Raw genomic sequence first — 6,816 nt, 5'->3', positions numbered from 1 at the left:
TGTTTTTAGAAAACTCATAGAAAAAACATCGTAAGTCAAAAACTGAATCTGTCACCTCTGAGAGTTTATAAAATGAGTCTACTTTTTTCCTAATTTTTATTATGATTTTTAGTGGTCTCAAACTAGTGTGAAAATGAACATCTTCACAGATTGGTCCGAAATCACTTCTGAAATGATAGACAATTTTATAAAAATCGCCATAAATTGTAGAAAAATCGTATGAACGCGTGCGAGTAGTCCTTAGAAAGGTATAATCTTGAACTATTTTCATATTGTACAGTTTTGAAAGATATTAAGTTTAAGATAGTCAAAACAGTCCGTGAACAAGACTCAACTTTTCTGTAGAAAGCTATCATTTAAATTTAAGTTATGTTTAGTATTCTAACTTGTATCCCCCCCCCCTTAAAACTTGAAGAAAACATGAAAATGTAGGGGTGTGAAATCACCTTATGTGAATACTTGAAGAATGGAAGGTTGAAGATGAAGAACTTTTGGGTGTTGGTTTGATGCTCCAAAACAGCCACTGTTTTGGCTATGTTGCTGTCACGAAAACTTCACAGCAAAAAAGTAAGAAAAAGGGTAGTTTACTCACTGTTTTGAATCTATAATTTTGAGTAGCATATCAACTAACTTCTAGGGGTATTTGGTGGTAAAAATATCAAGCAAAAGGATGGTGTAGATGGGTGAAATGGTGGCTGAAACACAAAAGGGACAACAGTCCTTTAGTTCATGGTTTTAATGGGTTTGGAAGGAAGTTCTTGTGGCTGAAAATGAGATGAAGGTTGAGAGTAATTCCCTGGAGTATTGGATGGTGAATTGAGGGTAAAATGAAGAGGAAATTTTGTGATTATGAAGGAGGAAAGGGTGGAAGAGGATAAGGGGACAAAACCTAGACTAGCTTGTGATGGGATGTGAGTTTAAGTGATGTGATCTTGTCTAGCCACTTGCTTGGGTGGTTGCTTAGAGATAGAGTTAGTTAACTAACTAACTACTAGTTATTTAGTTAGTTAGGAGTTCTAGTTAAGGAGAGGGAAGGTCTTAATCTCGAAAATAAGAAGAGGCATTAATAAGCATTCTTAGTAAAATGTCTTTAGTGATTAAGCACTTATTAGTTAAGTTGGCACATATCTCCACCAATTCTCTTATCTTAATTGATTTAGACATCGTATTCCTTACATGAAATCACTGAAATCATGACCCATAACCAGTCATTCACTAGATAATAATACATATGTACAAATACATACATGTATACTTACTATAAAATAACAATGTCGTTTTTGTGTATTTTAACTTTAATGTTTATGTTTTATTCTTTTTATTCAAAAACACTTAAATACATTCTAATTATACCTTATAATAATTCATTTTATATTTTTATTTATTTAAATATAAAATTTATTGACCAATGTATAATTTCGTGACATTTAACCGGTTAACCATATCGTTAAACACGTTTTGTCACTTTCGTTCGTATATTTGTCAAATTTAGATCCTCCACATCTATTAAGCACATGTTTTACATAGAACCTAACTTAATTATCAACTAGATACATGTTGATACGAAAATTAAGTTTGTTGCGTTCAAATGATGTTATATGCTAATTTTCACAAACCGGTGATGGTTCGTAGTCATACATCATAACGAAATTTATCAATAGTTACTTGTTTTATATTTCAAAAGAACTTATTTAAATAAAAGAGGTTAAATTCCTTCAACCATTCTTGATAAAATACTCATATTGCTTAATAACCAAAACATAGCATTATACGATCGTTCCTATTTTTACCAATTGTTACAAGGATCAGTTGTGAGATTCTGAAAGGATGTGTGTCTATATCTAAGCATGCCGCTGTAAGTAGGAGATTAGTGGCTGAGGCAAAACAGCGTGAGGTTCTGTGATGGTGTACTTGTTGGATTAGGTGTCTAATTTCATAACTATTTTTGGAATGTACTTGACCCGATTAGCATGGTCCATTTGGGTTGCATGGCATCATGCATTTGGATAGACCAAAATGAGAGAAATAACACTTAAGGTTTATTAATATATTATAAGTTCTAATATATTAATAATATTATTTAATTAGTATTGATCAAGAATTAATTTGGAATTAATTAAGTGATCAAAAGAAGACTAATTAAATATATGGGTTGATTGTGTGAATCACCCATTCTTGTATAGTGAGCTAATGCTCCATGGATTATCAAGTTGGGCTAAAACCCATAGGATGCTCCATGGTGTCTTTGAACCCATGGATCATGGAAATGAAGAGCCATGTCAAGTTAGGGTTTACATGGTGTAACCCTACTTATCACACACTATAAAAGGAATATGTGAGCAACCAAAATCGACACTAGTGTGAACAAGAGGTCATAGCCATTTTTAGAAGTGTTGTATTTCTCTCAAGGTTATTGCAAGTGTATCTGGTGTTGTGTGAGACATTTGAGGCATCACACTTGAGGTGCTAGGCTCACAAGGTTTTTCAAGGAAGACAAGCATCTAAAAGGTATGTCTTTCTTACTAACTTTTATGTTTGAAAGTTCCCCATGTATGCTAGATAGGTTATGAACCTTGGAAAATCAATTTTGCGTGTATCATAGATAAAAAATAGATCCAAGGTTTCTAGGGTTGCATGTATACCATAGGAGTGTTAGAATGCTCAAAACCCAACAGTGGTATCAAGCCAGCTTGTTTACTTGATACTTGATGCAAACTTGTTTTTCAAAAGCCAAAAACTACCCAGACAAGAAAACTCGAGGAGTTCTGGCCAAAAACTCGCTGATTTTATGTGTTTTTGCATGAACTCGACGAGTTCCTTGATGAACTCAACGAGTTTGTCATCCAGTGAGCAGTTTTTGGAGCTTTGCTGCTGGAAATGGACTAGAAACATTATCCTAAATTGTTTTGGTGTTATAAAACTTGTTTGAGATGGTGTAATGGTTATGCTAATCCATTTTCAATAGCAATTATCAAAATTTCAAGTTTTATATGGTTAATTTTATGATTCTTGAAATTGTTGATATGCATGTTCATGAACTTATGAGTTTAGAAGATCATAGGAATTATTTGTAACTTTCTTGTTAGTTTAATTCATGATCATTATGTGTTTTAATGGAATCCATAATTTGTCCTCAAGTTATGGATTACCAAAAGTCATTCTTTTAAAGTCCATTATTAAACACATAGGTTACATAAAATGAAAAGTCTCTCATTTTAATAAACCATTTAACTCATAAGTTATGAAAGATGAAAATTTTTGAAAGCTACAAAACTTTCCCTCAAGTTTTGGAACATGTAAAGTCACTTTAAAAACTTTAGTTCCAACCCCTAGAATTTTAAAAGTTAAAATTCAACCCTTATACGTTATAATATTATAAGTTTAATAATAATTATATATATATATATATATATATATATATATATATATATATATATATATATATATATATGTATAAGAAAAAGTCGTTTTACCGTTAGTAGGCCTCATTCACGAAGCCGGTCTATAAGGGGGTATAAGGTTGCTGCCTATAAAATGGAAGCTTAATGGGTGTCCACTCTCACCCACCGCTTCCTTGATCGGTGGAGGGTGGCTAGCCAAACGGGTAAGACAAGGACTTTAAATCTTCATTAAAAGTATTAATGATGAATATAAAGTAACTAAATGTTTTTTTTATAAATTCTCAATCTTAGTTACTTTAGGAAAAAGTGAATAAGGTGCTAACCCATGAAATTACACTTTACACTTTGCTTAAGTCGGTTAGTGGAGCGCGTATGGTTAACCGGCACACTAGCTAGACTTAACAAGGTAGGCAAAGGGTAACTTAATGTTTATCATAGTATCGATGGAGCGTGTGTGGTTAACCAGCATATCGATTGAGGGTAATACATTAAGGGTACCAAGTAATTTGCATGGTTACTTCACACCTTGTTTTGTGATCCTCAGAATCCCAGTCACAAAACCTGAAGGGCACACTCGATATTGAAACATGCCATTGAAAGTTCAATGAATCTCAAAAGATCTAGGAGTTTCAAATCCAATTAAAACCTAATAATTTATTTCGTTTTTCATGGTGGAAATTGGTGAATTGTCATTCACCTTCCTTCAAATATTCTATAGCTTGGATTATGGTATCCCTCTTCCAAGTTATAAAATATTGTGTTGGGTCCTAGCCTTAATATTTCATATTGGGTGTTATATTAAGGACTTTAAATCAACTATCTTAAATATCTCCCAAAAGATGTCTGGTTCAGACAATTATGATCTTCCCAAAACTCTTGGAACAGGCTTTCCTAATGAAGATGATGTCCCATGATTGGATCATGGAAATCATACTTCAATTCCTCCACCTCCTCCAATTATTCTCCGTAACCCACAAGTTCAAGGTCACTCAAGCCCTATTGGCAAGCAAGGTCTATGTGTGATCACATCTTGGAGATGAAGTCACATATTGACAAGCCGGGAGATTTGGATGTCAAAGTCTTGAGAAAGTTGGTTGCTTAATCACTTTCTAAGTCACATAGTGTGTGTCCTTTGGGACTACTATGTAAAAGACTATAACATGACCCTTAATGATTTTATCTATTTGCTTGGTGCTGCTGAATCAGAAATGATTTGGAGCTCTCGTAAAGCAAATTTTATTAGTAGATCAACTTCCCGAACTACCATGGATATTGACAAATTGGTGACATTGGAAATCCAGAAAGCTTTCTCTTCACAATGGAAAGGGATCGGCCATAGTCAACTCGGTTGACCAAATGGTAAAGAGAAAGGCTAAGTCTGAGATAGTCTTGTGTACCATTCCCAAAGGTTCCATATGGTTCTATTGCCAAAAAGGAAGGGGCATTGGTTGCAAAGCTACCTTAACTACCTGAAAGATCTGAGAGAAGGTCTAGTAAAAAAAAACTTGACTCTGCTTCAGGTAAGTCCTCTATCTAACTCTGTTAAGTTCCTTATTGATGATTCTTAATACAAAATCTGACTCGATTACATTTTGGTGTTTGGCAGAATCAAGCAAAGGGAAGGAAACTTAAAGAAAGAGTATGCTGGATTTGATCACGAAGATGGATTTCAATCACATGGTTCGAAGATTGTATTCTTGAGCTACTACTTAGGAGTTATGATAGATTTCTAGGAAATGTGTAATATCATAATTTTCATTTAAAGTTGCATTGTAAGGAAAAAGTTTTTTTCCACATTTTATAAATAAATAAAAATTTGATTTTATTTTAGTTTATATCTCCTTGTAATGGATTTTATGGAAAATTGATGTTTATATGTTTATAGAAATAATGGAAATGTGAATTTGATTCTTTCATTTGTGGTAGTGTCTAAATTTATCAAATAAGGAAAGATTCTCATCACCCAAGGTTTCAATTGGACCGAAACTTGGAATCATGTAAGTTGTATAGTATGATGAATGAGAACTTTCAGCTTTGGAAAATTAAGACTATTTTCTTGTTCACATTTATATGTGAGTCAAGTAAAGGACTAAGGGATCGAGTACACATTCTTGTGCACTGGTCAAGTCCACCACAAAAGATCGATAAGACTATTCGTCATGATTTACTAAAGTTAAGTAAATATGGATATACTTACGAGTTTAAAGTATAATTCTGAAACATTGGAAAATTTTCGATGTATTGCAGGACGAATGAGAAGAATCAAATTAGGCAGAAAGATAAAAGTTTCTCAAATCTGAAAAGATGGGAGAGTACTTTAGTATCATGTTTTGTGATCGTCTTAATGATTAAGAAACCATATCACAATTGGTCCTCTAAGGACATCTTAGTGCATTCTTATGGTTAAGAAGAGGTATTCCTCATGAATTGTTAAAGTGGTTAAATCAGGAAGACGAGTCATAATTTGTTCCAAAACAAGTCTTAGAGTCATACTCCAAGATTGTAACTTGAGTGACATATATTAAAGAAAGGTTTATGACACTTGTCAAATGTAAGAGTAAAAGTGTCATACTCTTGTACATTTGAAATTGGTAAGTTATGATGTTTTGGATAACACAAAGACCAACTAAGGCCAAAGTGTGAAGTGTTTGTATTGATAAAGAATCCGCACTATCTCTCGAATATTTGGAAAGTGAGTCTTATATGTCAAGTGGATAGTGGGAGTCTTAAAGATCTTGAAAAAAACTTCAAGATCTAATCAAGAGTAAAAACGTGTAGTTTATCACTTGCACACAACGTGAGGTTTATAACCTATCGTGTTGACATATTTCTATATCTATGCCCATTCTAGTTAAAGTTGGCTTTGCATATGAGTTCTGAGAGTTCTCAATTGGTTGCATAACAACTTGGAAGCAATGGCAGACCCTTGAGCTGCCAGGTGGCAAGAAGTTAACACTACACAAGTTCAATCCATAAGAGTTTGGATTTATCACTAACCTTGTCTTGTGATTATCGTTTTGACAAATTCACATGGATAGGAACACATACACCAGAAAATCTAAGTGTCATAAGGTTTCTCTCCGATTCATGAAAATGATGATGAGGAAACGCTTTCACTAAGTAGAATTTAACTAGATAGCAATTGTGATAATTGCATTCTCAAAGTCATTAGTGGAGTGTGTGTGGTTAACCGACACACTAACATGGACTTGTGAGAAATGGAAAAGGTCTAAACAATTGAGACTATGATTACAACATCCCTTTTCATAGTTCTGTAATTGTTTAGACACACATGTGTGCTATCTAAGGAAAGGTGTATGATTTTGATAAAGTTTTATGAAAGCATCTCGTATCAGAAATATGAATTTTGGTAAGAAAGTCAATTAAGTATTGATTTCTAGAAGTCCAGCTGATT

This window comes from Lactuca serriola, chromosome 6, assembly GCF_051521515.1.
Source record: "Lactuca serriola cultivar US96UC23 chromosome 6, Lser_US96UC23_V15, whole genome shotgun sequence".
NCBI classification, from domain to species: Eukaryota; Viridiplantae; Streptophyta; class Magnoliopsida; order Asterales; family Asteraceae; genus Lactuca; species Lactuca serriola.
Note: the sequence above shows the minus strand (reverse complement) of the source record.